The sequence below is a fragment of the Barbus barbus genome (genome assembly GCF_936440315.1).
Source record: "Barbus barbus genome assembly, chromosome: 7".
NCBI lineage: Eukaryota > Metazoa > Chordata > Actinopteri > Cypriniformes > Cyprinidae > Barbus > Barbus barbus.
The window spans coordinates 526,336-544,611 of record NC_136735.1 but is presented as its reverse complement, the minus strand read 5'-3'; positions in this window follow the sequence as shown (position 1 = coordinate 544,611).

The window sequence follows — 18,276 nt, the reverse complement described above, 5'->3', positions numbered from 1 at the left end:
ATTTATATTGCATAAATAAATATGAACAAAACAGCATCATTTATTTAAACAGATTTACAGCTCCGAGTGAGTTAATATTTGATATTTACGCAGGTCTATATGGCTACAATGATTGAGTGTTAATAACTGAATCTAAAGTCATCCCGTACACAGATTAGTACATGCACACACAATGAGGGTGTGGATACATACGTAACTCAATTTTTAATATCTGATTTACATTTACATTTAGTCATTTTGCAGACGCTTTTATCCAAAGCAACTGGGGAATACATAAAGCGATTCATATTGAAGCGGCAATCAGACAGACTAAGTGCTCATAACACCAAGTCTCATGCATTGTTCAAATAAGTACAAGCTAGCAAGGGAAGCAATAAATGAAGAGAACGATTTTTTTTTTTAATTAATAAACAGTTTACAAATGTTAGTTAAACGTTAGTTAATGTTGGACTAGTGTACACTTTACAATAAGGTTCACAAATTCACTTAGTAAATACTTTGTTAATGGTAAGTCATGTTAAGAAACAGTTTACAAATGTTAGTTAATGTTGGTGTCACAGATCGGTCAGGCTCAATCATCCAATCACAACGATCACTTTCACCGGAGTTCTAATTCAACACACCTGCATGTCATCAGCACCCTCATCAACCAGCCCTCAAAAGCACACACCTCGCTTCATTCCATGTCCGATCTCGTCTTGACGTTGTGGACTCTCTCTCTGAAACTACCTTGCTTCATTGAGATACTTACCTGCTTCACTTACCTGTTGTCTCCTCTTCAGTGTTGTCTCCCTCTCCCAGCTCCATCATCTCCTCCAGTCTCCATAACTCCAGGATCCCGCTCCATATCATCTCCGAGGTGTGTGCTTCCATCCTTCTCCGATCCACGATCTCCTGTGAACCAAGAACCACAGTCATCAACGCGATACTAGCCAGAAAACCTTCCTATCATCTAGTTACTCACCTTCTCTCTGCACCTGCCTCTGTTGACAATAAACTCACCTGTTTCACCATCTTTTCCTTTGTCCGAGGGTCATTCCGTGATAGAAGATCAGACCACAAAGGAGTCAGCAACATGAGCGCAGTGTTAATTTTGGTAGGCTTTTTTTTTAGTTTTAGTCTTTATCTTGAGACAAAAATGCTAAATAGTCTTAGTCACATTTTAGTCATTTGAGTCTTTCATAGTTTTAGTCTAGTTTTAGTCGACGAAAAGTCATTGCATTTTTGTCAACTTTTAGTCATTACGTTTAGTCAAACTGCAGTTACCAACATTTATTTTGGTAGCTATTTTATATGTAGTCTTCAATCAAAAATAGTCATTACCAAATCAATTAAGTTTATGAGAAATTTTAATCAAGGATTGAATTTGGGAAAAACTGGAATAATTTTTTTAAATTTTGGTAGAGATACAAATTTAACTAATTTTTCAGATACAGTAGGTTTACATAAGTATACATTTATTTAACATCTTTTGTTGGTTAATATTAATGACATAGATAGGTAGGCTATTTAATTAGGAATGCTGTCCATTTAAGACGGATGCATGTAACACTGACACACATTCAGATTTCACCCACCTGTTTACGTTCACTTAAGCCATAACCGACTGTATTTACATGAGATACTCTACACGATATACATGTGGATTGCTGTGTGTATATTTGAGCGCTGAGAACTGATCGCACGCTGTGTGAGAAAGTGGAGCACTTCTATCAGAGCGATTCCGCCTATCACGCCTTCACTAACTTTAAGTTAATCAACAACGAATTGTGACTCCTGGGAAAAACGGGATGTCTGGTCACCCTATCCCTATAACCATTCAGGTGCTGAGGCCATTGTTTCAGATCGCTAGTTTGCGTTTTGGTAGCGTATCCGCCCACTGTGGCTGTCATACTGTGACTAGATATACAAACGCCCCTCATCTGATTGTGATCCAATGACAGGGACGCAGACAAGACAGTTAACTTAGCCTATAGGATGTATTTTGAATGTCCGGTTGTCCTCAAATAACATTTTAGTCCCGTCTCGTCTTGTTAACGAAGACGCGCATAAATTTCGTCATAGTTTTTATCATCAGATTTTAGTTTTATCTCGTCAACGTCTCGTCTTAGTCACAGAAAAAAGGTTTGTTAACGAGTATTTTTCGTCGTCCTCTTCGTTAACGAAATTAACACTGCATGAGCGCATGCGACCCATTCCAGGAGATCGTGGATGTCCTCAAGCGGGTTCTCACGCCATCACCCGCACCACCATCTCCTTCACCACCGGACACTCGGCACGCCAGTTCTTCTACTCCGGCGTTAACCAGTCCCATGGCCACACCAGCGCCCTACTCTGGCTTGGCGGAGGAGTGCAACGGTTTCCTGCTCCAATGCTCACTGGTTCTAGAGATGCAACGGCAGCTTTACCCAACCGAAAGGAGCAAGATTGCATTTTTGATTTCCCTATTGAAAGGATGAGCGCTCCAGTGGGCCAAGACTATATTTGCACAGAGTCGCTGTGTTCACCAAGTTGGACCTCTGCAGCGCGTATAACCTCATCCGGATACGTGAGGGGGACGAGTGAAAGACCGCCTTCATCACCCCTACTGGCCACGACGAGTACCTCGCCATGCCGTACAGATTAGTTAACGCCCCCTCCGTATTCCAGGATTTCATGCATGAGGTTCTCCGGGAGTATCTCCACCGATTCATCCTCGTCTATATTGATGACATCTTAATTTACTCCCGGAGCATGGCCGAACATCGCCACCACGTTGCGGAGGTCCTGAAACGCCTGAGAGACTACAAACTCTTCCTAAAGGCCAAGAAATGTTCCTTCCACCAATCCTCAGTGTCGTTCCTTGGTTACGTCATCGATCGCAGCGGCATTCAGATGGATGAGGGGAAAGTGGAAGCCATCAAGAACTGGCCAGTTCCAACCACCATCAAGGAACTCCAACGATTCCTCGGATTCTCCAATTTCTATCGCAGATTCATCCATAATTACAGCTCCATCACTAACTCACTTACCAGTCTGCTGAAGGGCAAGCCCAAATCTCTGTCCTGGTCCCCATCAGCCACTGAAGCCTTCAAGGCCCTCAAGAGAGCCTTTACCAGTGCACCGCTCCTGATCCATCCAGACCCCAACAGACCCTTCACCGTCGAGGTCGATGCCTCCACCACCGGGGTAGGAGCGGTGCTTTCTCAGCAGCAGGGGATACCAGCCAAGCTCCATCCATGCGCCTTCTTCTCCCGCAAGCTCAGCCCGGCGGAGAGAAACTACGACATCGGCAATAGAGCACTCCTGGCTATCAAATTAGCCCTAGAGGAGTGGAGGCATTGGCTGGAGGGTGCTCAACACCCATTCCTGGTACTCACTGACCATAAGAATCTCCAGTACTTGCGAGACGCCAAACGACTTAACCCGCGGCAAGCCAGATGGGCATTATTTTTCACCCACTTCAACTTTACCATCTCATATTGTCCAGGTCCAAAAAAACATCAAGGCGGTTGCCCTTTCTCGCCTACACGCTCCGGAAGAGGTCAGTGAGGAACCTGAAACTATCATTCCCAAGAAGATCTTCGTCACCCCAATCCAATGGACCTCCAGCCCCGCTTCTCCCTCCAATGCCTCCACTGCTACTCCGCCGGGCTGTCCACAGGGGTTGCAGTACGTCTCCAGAACCCACCGCACCCCTCTGATTCACTCCACTCATACATCTCTGGGCACTGGCCATCCAGGGGCCAACGGCACCCTCTCGCTGCTAAAAGATCGCTTCTGGTGGCCCAACATGGCTAGGGATGTGAGAAGGTTCGTCCAAGGCTGTCCCGACTGTGCCATCTCAAAGAGTCCGCGCCATCTTCCATCCGGCAAGCTCCTTCCGCTGCCTGTCCCCAATTGCCCATGGTCACACCTAGGAGTTGATTTCATCACAGATCTGCCTCCCTCCGATGGTCACACATGCGTCCTGGTAATCATTGACCGATTCTCAAAATCCTGTTGACTCCTACCCCTCAAGGGCCTTCCCACAGCAATGGAAACAGCAGAATTAATGTTTAACCATATCTTCAGATACTACGCAATCCCCGAAGACATCGTGTCAGACCGAGGTCCCCAATTTATATCCAGAGTCTGGAAAGCCTTCTTCTCCCTCCTAGGTGTGACCATAAGCCTGACATCTGGGTACCATCCTCAGTCCAACGGGCAGACGGAAAGGAAGATTCGGGAAGTCGGTAGATTCCTGCGAACCTTCTGCTATGGCCACCAGGACTCTTGGAACCAGTTTTTAGGCTGGGCCGAGTACGCACAGAACTCGCTACGTCAACCATCCACTGGACTCACTCCCTTCCAGTGCGTTCTTGGATACCAGCCTCCCCTGTTCCCCTGGTCAGGGGAACCTTCTGCTGTACCATCTGTGGATTACTGGTTCCGAGAGAGTGAGAGCGTCTGGGACGCAGCACACCATCAGCTGCAAAGGGCAGTGTGCAGAACCAAGATGGCAGCCGACCTTCGTAGGGCCGCAACTCCCTCTTTTCAACCGGGTCAGAAGGTTTGGCTGTCCACCCGAGACATCAGGATGCGCCTGCCCTGTAAGAAGCTCAGTCCCAGATACGTTGGCCGCTTCAAAATCACGAAGCAGATCAACCCGGTCTCATATCAACTCCAACTTCCCTCACACTACAGAATTCATCCCTCATTTCATGTGTCACTCCTTAAACCTTTCCACCCTCCTGTTTCCACAGAGCCTGGCCCGACAGTGGATCCCCCTCTCCCGTTAATCCAGGAGGAAGGAACCATCTACTCAGTCCACGAGATTCTGGACTCCCGGCGTCATGGTAGTCACCTAGAATATCTCGTGGATTGGGAGGGCTACGGTCCAAAGGAACGTTCATGGGTCCCCAGAGATGACATTCTCGACCCCACGCTACTGGAGTATTTCCACTCGAACCACCCAGACCGTCCAGGACCCCGAGGGAGAGGTAGACCACCATGACGTCAGGTTCCTCTGCCTCTGTTGTTGACAATAAACTCACCTGTTTCACCATCTTTTCCTTTGTCCGAGGGTCATTCCGTGACAGTTGGACTAGTGTTGTAACAGAGTTTTTGAGACGTGAGGTGTGCGGATCTATCTGCAAAGCTTTATTAAAAGACGTGGTCATAAACAAGCATTGGTTGATACACAGCAAACAGACATAGACAAGGCAAGACAAAGAGTATTCCTTAGACAAGCATGGGTCTTCGATCGGTGAACAGTATCCAACAGGGCAAGGCAAAGAGAGATAATTCAGGTACACAAGCAATATTCCAGGCAGGGGCAAACACAATCCGAAACAGCAGGGCAAAGGGGTAAGCAAAGATACACATGCTAGAATCAAAACAGGCAAGGCAAGACTAAGACTATGAAAACTACGAAAGGCTACGTAAGGTAGCTATCAGCTAGGGTAGCGATAAGTGCATACAATACTCGGCGATGATAGAGAGAAAGTCCAATGCTTATAAAGCGTGTCTGTTGAGATCAGCTGTGTAATCAGTGCAATGTGTGATTGGTGACAGCTGTGATCAGTGCAATGGATTATGGGAAATGCAGTCCAGGGGTGACATGCAGCAGTAGTGTAGTGCAAGAGTCAGTGTGGTGAGCGAGTGACCTCTGGTGGTGAGAAAACGTAAGTTCATAGACCAGATTCATGACAAGTGTAAACTTTACAATAAGGTTCACAAATTCCCTTAGTAAATACTTTGTTAATGGTAAGTCATGTTAATAAACAGTCTATAAACATGAGAAACATTATCCATTGATGTTTAGATGGTTTCCAAGTTTACCAATAGCCCGAACCAGTGCCCAAATGAGTTAGTATTGTTTATCCATTGTGTGTGTTAGCTGCTACATAAACTTATGTGTATATACTGTAAGTGTTGCGACACATCAGAGAGGTCTGGATCCATTTGCAGCTTTATTGAGAATAGTCAGGCAATGCAGGGTCAAACACCGGCAAGACAGAACAGCAGAGACAAAGCAGAAACAGAGTCGAGTACCAGGAGTGAGATCAGGGTAGGCGGCAAACAATCACAATCCAGTAGAAACAATCCGGATCGGGGCAGGCAGCAAAACAATCAGAGTAATGAGAGAACAGTCCAAGATCAAACCAAGAAAACAAACACAGGTAGAACGCTAGAAATGATAGCCAGAGCAAATCAAGACTTTGCAAGGAGTCTGTGTGAGTGTGTGGATTATGTGTAAATGAGGTGCAGGTGTGGGGGGCATGATCAGTCCCAGGTATGAGGGAAGATGGGAAATGGAGTCCGAGTGGCAACTGACTAGTATTCAGGTGACGGTTCCCTCTGGTGGTGCGGAGGAGGCGGTACGGGAGCCTCGCGGTCGAGGGGCCGGTTTCTCCGGATGCATCCTGTGAAAATCTTCAGTGAGTGTGGGGTCTACGATATCTCCTGCGTTGACCCAGGAACCCTCCTCCGGTCCGAACCCCTCCCAGTCGACCAGATACTGGAGGGTACCGCCCCGGCGTCTGGAGTCTAGCAGCTCGTGCACTCTGTAGGCCTCCTCGCCGTCAACCACAAAAGGCAGGGGGGTCTGTGGTTGGGCTCCCTCCTCCGACTTTCCTCTCGGACCACCAGCGGGTTTCAGGAGTGATACATGGAAAGTGGGAGAAATACGATAATTAAAGGGCAATTCCAAACTAAATGATACTGGAGTTATTTGTCTAGAAATTTTGAAGGGACCAACATACCTGGGACTGAGCTTTCTACATGGGAGTCGAAGACGTAGATCTTTTGTTGAAAGCCATACCCAGTGGCATGGAGTGTACTCGGGACCAGGACGTCGATGTCTGTTGGCTTGGTGTATTTGTTTTCTTACGGCATGTTAGAGATGGATATGCGCTCGATTACCTCGCTGCGTTGCAGCCAGTCGGTAACAGATGGTAGGTCGGTAGGTTCGCCTGACCAGGGGAACAATGGAGGTTGGAAGCCCAGAATGCATTTGAAAGGGGCCATTCCTGTGGCGGGATTTGTCAGTGAATTTTGTGCATATTCTGCCCAGAATAAGTACCTGCTCCAAAGATTGTTGCTGGTGACAGTATGATCTGAGAAACCTTATCACCTCCTGATTCAGGCGTTCTGTCTGACTGTTAGACTGGGGATGGTAACCGGAAGTATGGCTGATGTTAACGTTGAGATGTTTAAAGAAGGCGGACCATACCCTCAACGTGAATTGGGGACCACGGTCAGACACGATGTCGTCGGTAAGCCATAAAAATGGAATACATGATTACAGAGCAGTTTAGCAGTTTCAAGGGAAGCGGAGAGTTTGGGCAGAGGGATGAGGCGGCAGGCTTTGGAGAAACAGTCAACTATCGTGAGTATGGTAGTGTTACCTTGAGAGTTGGGCACATCAGTGATGAAATCAATGGCAATATGGGACCAAGGTCGGCGTGGTGTGGGAAGTGGGTTTAGCAGACCGGCCGGGAGCTGTCTAGGGGATTTAGTGGTATTACATTTACATTTATCCAAAGCGACTTACATTGCATTCAAGTTACAGTTTTTACATTTTATCAGCTCTTGCTTTCCCTGGGAATTGAACCCATGACCTTGGTGTTGCTAGCGCCATGCTCTACTATTTGAGCTACAGGAAAGCCTGCATGTGATGCATGTGATGCAATTCTGGACAAGTTTAGTTGTGTCAGACAGTAATATGGGCCACCAGAAATGTTTCCTGAGCAGATTTGCCATGGCAGTGATCCCGGGATGACCCGAACTGGGCGTTGTGTGTACTTGGGCAAGTAATCATGGTCGGAGGGGTTCAGGGACATACGTGAGGTTAGCTGGACATTCCGAAGGTGGCGGATCTTGGAGATTTAGATGTTCAATCTCGGTCATGATGTCCCATTGTACTGGTGCCACAAGAATCTTTTCAGGAATTATGTTGTCGTTGCTAATGGCTTGGACTACTTTCTCAGTTTGGCAAGAGAGAGCGTCGGCTTTGGTATTCTTTGTGTCTGGCCGTTATGTGACACTGAATCGAAATCTTGTGAAGAATAATGCCCACCTGGCTTGTCGAGGGTTTAGACATTTAGCTGAACGCAGATACTCCAGATTTTTGTGATCCGTGAGAACAACGAAGGGGTGAGCAGCTTCCTCCAGTCAATGTCGCCACTCTTCAAGTGCCAGTTTCATTGCCAGAAGTTCACGGTTGCCTACGTCGTAGTTCTGTTATGTGGCTGTGAGTTTGTGGGAGAAAAAGGCACACGGGTACATCTCAGCTGGAGAACCGTGACGTTGGGACAGTATAGACAGTATAGACACTGCTCCGGGTGTGTGTTCACGGTGTGTGTGTGTTCACTGCTGTGTGTGTGTGCATGTTGGATGGGTTAAATGCAGAGCACGAATTTCGAGTATGGGTCACCATACTTGGCAGTATGTCACTTCACTCACTCACTTCACTTCACTTATAGCACCTACCCCTGTGTTAGAGGCATCGACCTGAGCAATGAATTCATGTTCTGGATCAGGATGTCAGAGGATGGGTGCAGAAGTGAAGTGAGTCTTAAGTTCATCGAATGCTTGGCGTGACTCTGGGGACCAAATCAATCGAGCGGGCTGGTTTGATGGAATTCACACTTTTCAACTTTGGCTTAGAGTTGGTATTGCATGAGACGTTTCAGCACTGACCTGATCTGGTGAATGTGTTCCTCCCAAGTGTTGGAATATATCAGTATGTCGTCAATATATACAATTACCCATCTGTCGAGCATGTGACGTAAGATGTCATTCATGAAAGACTGAAAGACCGATGGACTGTTGGCAAGGCTGAAGGGCATAACCAGGTATTCAGAGTGCCCACTAGTGGTGGAAATCAAGACTTCGCAAGGAGTCTATGTGAGTGTGTGGCTTATGTGTGTGTGTGTGTAAATGAGGTGCAGGTGTGGGGGGCGTGATCAGTCCCAGGTATGAGGGAAGATGGGAAATGGAGTCCAAATGGCAACTGACTAGTATTCAGGTGACGGTTCCCACTGGTGTTGCGGAGGAGGTTATACAGTAAGTAGTATAATTAAATAAAGCTTATTAAATAAAGCTATTTACAGGCATAGTTCATTGTTAGTTCATGTTAACTAAAGCATGAACTAATGCATTAGAATGATTAAGTTAACATGAGCAAAGATTAAGTAATGCTGAACAGATGTTGTTTTTCATTTTTAGTTCATGTTATCTAATGCTTTAACCACAACATTAACTAACTAATATGTTAATGTAAGGAGATGCATTGGTAAATGTATAAGTTAACATTAACAAAACATTAAGTAATCCTGAACAGTGGAGTTGTTCATTGTTAGTTCATGTTAACTAATGCATTAACTAACATTAATTAATACAACCTTATTTGTAAAGTGTTACCCAGATGATAATTAAGATAGACCTATGATTCTAGAGTTAGCACATAATATTTCTGTAATATGGCCAAATCAATTACAAAATCGTACACAAAAGAATGTTCATGCTCAGGTTTACACCAATAAGATTTGCCATGTTATAAACCAATGGAATTGGGGGTGGGCGGAGCGACACGTGTCACCCCGCCTCAAGCATCCAGGCTGCACTCTGGGGTACTTGGAATTTTCTGGATTTCCATTTTTTTCATTGTTATATGTTAGGGGGCACTATTATGCATCTCCTGTATGGGTCTAGAATCACTCGATCAAAAGCAAGGCCAGGAAGATGCTGAATAGTGCGATCTCATATGTAAGCATATGCATATGGAAAATAATGCAATCATCAACAATAGCATATAAATAAAAACTGCCTAATCTTAATGAGTGAAATGTCGGTAACTTTTTATTTTAAACTTTTTAAGCAGGGAAAGAGTTAAATGCACCAATCACACAGATTGCATTTAAAAACATGAAAAAAAAAATTGGGGGACAAATTTAAAAAAAATGTAACTTTTAACTGTACATGGTTTTCTATACACCTCTTATGTGAGACACAAGTGCAACAGTCATAGTTGTCCATCTCGAAAATGTGCTGAATATCTGTGTGAATGGTTTGGTATCGGTTATAGATTAACCAAGATCTTCTCTGCATTGAGCTTCTATATTTTGCTAACATTTTGAATGAAAAATGCAGTGCAGTGGTGCATCTCATCGGTTCAACTGGATAGACTAACAAAAAACTTTTTTTTGTAGCTTTTTAAACTGTTTTAACCTAATATAGTTTGGAAATGCACGGATAGATCATTGATTTGTTTGATTATATCACTAAATTGGGAGTTAGGATATGTGGATGTATTTATTTCTGGGAGATTTTGGATGGATTCTTGTAATGCGACCTACTCTTCTACAGCTGGGTGGATGATAGGAAACTATCGCTGAGGAAACCATCTTCAGGTAATTGTTTCCCTCTTCTCCTTACAAGATAAACCAACACAAGTCAATACCATCTATGCCTGGCTTTCTCCTTTCTAATGTGCATTCTTTACGCCACATTTGTGATGAGTTGCACAGTGTATTGGTGAATAATAACGCAGCAGTTGTCGCCGTGTCAGAGACCTGGCTAAATGCTGGTGTCCCAGATTCAATTGTAACTTTTTCTGGATATAGAATTGGATATAGAACAACTACACGCCTCCTCTCCTGTCCCAGCTCACAATGACCACCACAGCAATTATTACAAGTTGACAAGTTTATTATTTCATAGATCTAGAAGCACATATGGGTCAATATCAATGTAGGGTGCCTTTTGTTGTCCTGTACATAACTCATTTGCCATGATAACTTAACATAAAAATGACTATGAAAGGGTGTATTATTAGGCTAAGTTGTTATATTCATGAAAAAAACCCTTACTTGGCTCTTTAGATACATTTTCTAGATTTTTTTTTAGTTTTGTGTAAGAGGATGTTATTTTGCTTTGTCCCATGCACTGCTCATTAAATTTGTAGAATACAGTCAAATCATGAAAGTAAAAAAAAAAAAAAAAAAAAAAGGTTCTCTATTAATATTTTGTCATTTTTTTGTTAAACTCAATTTGAGTCCATTGATCATTTGGTAATAAACATGATATTTCTATTTAATAAAAAAGAAGAGTTTTTCCATGTCCCTTGAATGGTTGTCCACCCTGTCATATTGGGGAATCCACCCCTTTAAGAAAAGGCCATCCCCTTTAGTGACATCAGGACAACAGATATTTTTGTCTCTTCAGTGTTGGGAATTTCAACTGGTTAGGTGAATAAATTGGTGACTTTTCAATTGACAAATGTTCTTCGTATGAGTTTGCTTACTTCCTTTTCCCAAGCTTAACATGTCCACTCTGTTGCTAGTGATTAGAATGCAGTATTTTCAAAATATGTAAGTTTAAATATACCAAATTCTCTTCAACAACCAGAGTAAATATTTAGCTAGTCACAGTTTGTTATAAGCTAATATGCTAATTGAAGCTCAACCTTGTTCCAAAATGTCCACCCTGTCTGCCATTTAGACTCGATAGAGTGGACAGATGCATGAGAGGGGGGACTGAATGAAAATGAATGGGGAGGGGTCGGTATATCAGTGTGATTGAGGATGTAATTATATTATTTATTATTATTATTATATATTTTTTAGAAGTTGAATAAATGTTTCGTGTCTTGATAAAAGGATGTTTATTTGTGCAGGAAAACCATACAAAATACTGAGTGAAACCTGACCTCAACTTATTCTTAAAATCTGCAAAAAACAAAACAAAACAAAAAATGCTCAGAGCAAGATACGATCGATACCATAGGTGACAAATAAGCATCATCAGAGGGTAATGGAATTAAAAACAGTTTTATTAAAGACACTTATGCATGTTAGAGTATATGGCTTTAGTCTGCCTTTCTACTCTCTAAGAAGCTGCTCTCATTGTGTGTGTAACCATGCACGATAAGGTTTAGGGCTGAGGCAAACTTGAAGTGAGATAAGTGTTTCTCTGCGTATGTGTGTTAGTATCTGTCTGTACAGGGAGAAGCTCAGACAGTCCCAGGACTAACGTTCCGCTGCCGATGTTCAGCGTATCAGATATTAGTCTTTAGAGAGACGTATTGCGTCGGACCTCTGATCACTTGTCACTAAAATAGTCATCAGAAGATATGCTTCGAGCTTGTCCATATGTGGAAATTGTCTAAGTTTATCTAGGTTTTGGAATTTTGCTGACTTATGCAATGATGCAATTAGCAGCCTCTCTCAGTGTATAACTGTGGTGATTTTTGTATTGTAAAGCAGGTCGGCCTACGAACTCCGTGCGAGTGTTAAAGCTGTCTTCTGCTGATGAAACTGCAAACTATTTTCTTCAGTAAATTTTTCTTTAATTAATTGCTCCTTGTCTTTGCTCATCATACCTGGTCCTTGGATTTTAACTGTAATACCCCAACAAGTCATTTTGTCAGGTAAACATATCTTGATTTAAGGATGTATTTGTACTGTAAACAAGACAAAATACTAAGCAAATCATTGTGTACAGTTTGTATAAGGTGTGTAAAGCCCGATTCGGACGGTAATTGTTTCTCATATGGACATCTGTAAAAATAAATGTACATATCACCTCAGTGATAAAACTCATGGATTCAGATGGCGATTTATTCCCAGTGGAGGAGTGAGTTCAGGTATCCTACGAACCCGGGAATGCTGCTCACGTGGCCAGTCACATGATTGTCTGCTGTTAATAAAATACATTTTATTTACAAATTTATTCTTATTATTGTGTAAAACGTATTCTTATTATTCCAAGCATATTTTATAATATATAATCCTATTTATTATTTGATTATTTAAATCTCCTGCTTAAAAATAGGAAAATAGACAAGATATGGTTTTATATAATTATACGAGATATATATGTTTATAATACAAATTTTAAAATAGTATTGCATACCTGCTGCTGCCATAATAAAGACCCATTTTGAATGTTTATGTGCTTTTCTTCTCTTTCTGCTCCCAGTTGCTTTGGTGGAGCAGTTATGAAGTACTGTTCTTTTAAATAGGCTATTTTACAGCATTTCAGAAATAAATATGTATGCAAATTACACTGAAGTACGTTACGGTGTTCAGGAGTGCTCAAAAAGGGTTTAAACACTGAATTTGTATTGATTTCTTCTTCTGTGGATTAAATTACAATTAAATTACCACACGACCTTGGTGTTTGTCAAAAAAACAGTAGGTAAAAACACTGACATCCTGGATTTGGACAGCATTAAAATCACCAACTACCCCCTGTAAATTTTTTTTTTAACTCAAATCAAAGAGATTTATGAATATTGTATAATTTCTTACCAGTTTGGCAAAAGAAGGTGTCATGGTCAATACAGGGTCTGTCACCCCATCGTACATTTTTATTTACAGATCCACAAGCCAAGGCAGTTCGGGACATGTCTGGCTCCCAGGATTCCCACTTTGCATAGCTGATCGGCGTGTGTTGATACGACCAACGCCAAGTGACTCTGTAGAAGCCGATCCAGGCGTTGGATTGAAAGTTTACAGCATTTGCTGCCTCCTTTAGTTTGGCTCTGTCTTCGTTGCTCTGAACTGTCGCCAGATCCGTGTGTTTCTCTCTGCAGTACGATTGTGCTTCTGCCCAGGTCTTCAGCTCTTCGATCAGGACGATTCGATACAGGTCACATGAAGCCTTTGACAAGATTCCTGCTGCAGTAAAATCAGTTGTGTTAAAGGGGTCATATGACGTGATTTCAAGTTTTTCTTTCTCTTTGGAGTGTTACAAGCTGTTCATGCATAGATAAGATCCCTGAAGTTGCAAAGACTAAAGTCTCAAAACCAAAGAGATATTCTTTATCAAAGTTAAGACTCTGCCACGCCCTCCTAAAACAGCTCATTCAAACACACCCCCACATGTCTACGTCACGATGTGGAAATATTTGCTTAATGCCACCCAAATGTTCACACAAGGAAAGAAGGCGTAGTTTCAGTAACCGCAGTAGTGTTGATGAAGCCATGTCCAGCAGCCATATCACCCTGCAGCCCATGACTGGTTGCCTACTGAAGCTAAGCAGGGTTGAGCTGGTCAGTACCTGGATGGGAGACCTCCTGGGAAAACTAGGTTGCTGTAGGAAGAGGTGTTAGTGAGGCCAGCAGGGGGTGCTCACCCTGCAGTCTGTGTGGGTCCTAACACCCCGGTATAGTGACGGGGACACTATACTGTAAAAAGCACCGTCCTTCGGATGAGACGTTAAACCGAGGTCCTGACTCTCTGTGGTCATTAAAAATCCCAGGATGTCCTTCGAAAAAGAGTAGGGGTGTAACCCCGGCAACCTGGCCAAATTTCCCCATTGGCCTCTGATCATCATGGCCTCCTAATCATCCCCATACACTGATTGGCTTCATCACTGTCTCCTCTCCACCAATAAGCTGGTGTGTGGTGGGCGTTCTGGCGCAATATGGCTGCCGTCGCATCATCCAGGTGGATGCTGCACATTGGTGGTGGTTGAGGAGATCCCCCCCCCCCTTCTGTATAAAGCATTTTGAGTACCCAGAAAAGCGCTATATAAATGTAACTAATTAGGGGCCAAGCACCGAAGGTGCTTAGGCACCTATTGAAACCGTTGGCGTTATTAGGGGCCAAGCACCGAAGGTGCTTAGGCACCTATTGTTATTGTTAGATTTCCTATTATTATTATTCTTCTTCCGCCGCAAATGAATGGCAGCCCATAGAACCGATTGCGGGAAAGTTGTAAAATTTGGCACACTGATAGATGATACTGTAAATAGTAACCACACCAAATTTGGAGTCTCTAGCTCAAACACTCTAGCGCCACCACTTGTCCAAAAATTAAATATTGAAATGCTAATAACCTTTGGATCGTAAGCCACAAAATGGAAATTATTTTTTCCTCTGAATCCTTGGCTCAAGCCGAGTCGAAAGAAAGTCCAAAATTCAAAAATCGTAAGGTTTAGTTTTTTCGCTATCTTCAATTGTTCGTAAAACCTACTTTGTCGAACTCGTCCTAGACGATTTGTCCGATTCTCACCAAAATTGGCTCAGATCATCTACAGACGATGGAGGCAAAAAGTTATGGAATTCAAGTCGATTCGTCCAAGCGTTCTCGAATACCACACTAACGAATTCGCCGAAAACCACGCAAAAATGGATCTTAGGATATATCTCCGCAAGGGTTTGGCGTATTGACACGAAACTTGGTGTATGTTATACCAAGCATGAGCTGAGGCTACGTGTAGTGACTCGGCGCTGTGCCACCTAGTGGTCAGGAGATATGAAAAATTCATATTTTTGCTTATAACTTGTGAATGGTTTGGCCAAAAATCACAAAACAGGTCTCATTGGATTCAAAGCATCATGCCGAGTCCAACCATATCCAATTTTCCCATGTCAGCCATTTTGGGCGTCGGCCATGTTGAATTTTGTCGTAAAATGCTATATTTTCTGAACGCATTAACGTATCGTTACCAATCTTGGTATGGGTTATTAGCACGACGCCCTGAAGGAGCCTGAGAAGTTTCGAAGCAGCGCCACCTAGTGGTAAAATCTAATTTTCACATGCTTTTCACTTTGGGTGGGGTTCACATATTTTCACAGCAGTCACCATTTTAGACTCCTGAATCGTAGCCGAGTCCATTGTTACCAAATTTGTCAGGTTTAGCCTTATGGTTTGCGCTACGTTGCATTTTAGCGCTTAAAAAACATCTGGCAATATCTTAGAAACCGTTACTCCGATCGACACGAAACCACCGTAGGAAGTTCGAAAAATTAGCGTCCCGGTAATTTTATCCATTGGCCAATTGCCAAAATTTTGATCGTAAGTGGCACAAAAATGCAAACAAAGTCAACAGTCAGTCAATGTTTATCTACTTACACACAAATATGTCTAGAACTCCAAAACAAAATGAGATATTTTCACCAAATTTGACACGCATATATATGGGCACACTCTAAGGACACTTACAAAATTAGGTGGGATTGTGCCTCTTGGTGCCGCTATAATTGAACAAAACATGAAATTGTCATTGACTATAATGGAGGTTTATGATATAAAATGCTATATTTTACGAATGCATAGGTGTACCATTCCGAAACTTTATATGTACCATGGAGACCACGACCTGAAAGTACTCAAAATGTTTTGAGACATTGCCATCTTGTGGTCAAAATTTATAATGAAATGGCAAAAAAAGTGCTTATATCTTTCTGTGAATTTTACCTATTGTGACGACACTGCTATTAATAGATTCCTTGGGTCATGCTAAGAACAGTTATACCTACGTTGCCATAGTCAGTTATCTGGTTTTCACATACCACAACAACGAATTTGAGGTATGATGCCAAAATCACACTTGAGGCCGTATCTCTACAATGCTTTGGCATATTGATACCAAATGATGTTGTGTGTGTCATTGTCACATCACACAGAACACATCACATCGATTTGTTGACGGTGCCACCTGTTGGTCAAAAGTAAAAAGTCAATCAATACTATTACTGCTAGTTTTAAATGATTTTTCACTCATTTGGACTGCAATAATCTTAAAATGGCTTCAATTACTAATTTCTGCAGTTGTTCTGATGCTCCATGCTATGCTTTGCTTCTCGTTTTGCCACAAATTTGACACGCATATATATGGGCACACTCTAAGGACACTTACAAAATTAGGTGGGATTGTGCCTCTTGGTGGCGCTATAATTGAACAAAACATGAAATTGTCATTGACTATAATGGAGACTGTTATTAATAGATTCATTGGGTCATGCTGAGAACAGTTATACCAACGTTGCCATAGTCAGTTATCTGGTTTTCACATACCACAACAACGAATTTGAGGTATGATGCCAAAATGACACTTGAGGCTGTATCTCTACAATGCTTTGGCATATTGATACCAAATGATGTTGTGTGTGTCATTGTCACATCACACAGAACACATCACATCGATTTGTTGACGGTGCCACCTGTTGGTCAAAAGTAAAAAGTCAATCAATACTATTACTGCTAGTTTTAAATGATTTTTCACTCATTTGGACTGCAATAATCTTAAAATGGCTTCAATTACTCATTTCTGCAGTTGGTCTGATGCTCCATGCTATGCTTTGCTTCTCGTTTTGCCGCTGGTGTGCTTGGCCCCGTCATTGCTGCTTGCAGCTATATTTATTAATTATTATTATGTCAAGGACAGTGTTGCCAACTTAGCGACTTTGTCGCTAGATTTAGCGACTTTTCAGACCCCCCCCCCCCTCCCAGTGACTTTTTTCCCAAAAAGCGACTAGCGACAAATCTAGCGACTTCTTTGACAAACTTTAGTGAGTCTCTGTGATCGCTGGTACTGCCGAAACGCCGCGAGGTCAGCGTGCATGCACCTCTTTCTCTGCATCTGCTCTGTTCAGTGAGCATCTGAGAGGAGTTCAGTTAAAATAGATATTATGTTGCTTCTCTAATTTTACATGCAAATATAGCCGAAATCACAGCACATGAATTGTCTTGTCTTATCTTGTGTGTATTATTTGATTTCATCAGACGACGGCTCAATTATAAATTAGGATTTTTGTGCAGACTAACTTCTTGGGAGGGAGAGCTGGTTATGTATTCTTAAAGGGCTGCGTTTCAGTCACTATTTCATATTTATCCCGTTGACTGACAACATAAACAGTAAAATATATAAAGGAAAACAGTTTTATTGAGAATTTGGCTGCATTAAAATACATTATGAGCACAGAGAGACAAACAAATGTAAAAGGTAATATGATGCGATGACGTCATGAATATGCTAATTAGCGTATGATGTCATCTAGAGACATTTAGTGACTTTTCAAACTGACTTTAGCTACTTTCCATCGAAAGAAGTTGGCAACACTGGGAGATGCTGTGTGTTTCGAGGTGAAAGCAAAAGCACTTTATTTGGCCTTCCGAAAGTAGATGCATTTAGGAATGATTAAGATTACTTATAACAGAACAGCACAACCCAGATGTTATCACAACGCATTTTATGGACGACCGTTTCGTGAAGCTAGGAGAGCAGGTAATTCTGACTTTGCTCTGACAATCTGGTGCTTCTGAGTTAGAGACTATATGTATGTTTTGTTATTAGTTTAAGTATTTGCTATTGACTGTTCAAATGTGGAGTTTTGCCCATGTGTGTGTGCGAGAGAGAAATGTCACACAGTCGCGGCTTGTGTGCAAACATATGAGCTTCATCACTGTGTCTGTCACGAGACTCTGTTCCCCTCTCAGGCTTGAACTGATGGTAAAACTAAGGACATTATTTACTGTCCTTACATTTATTTTGAAAGCTAAAACTTGTGATTATGGAA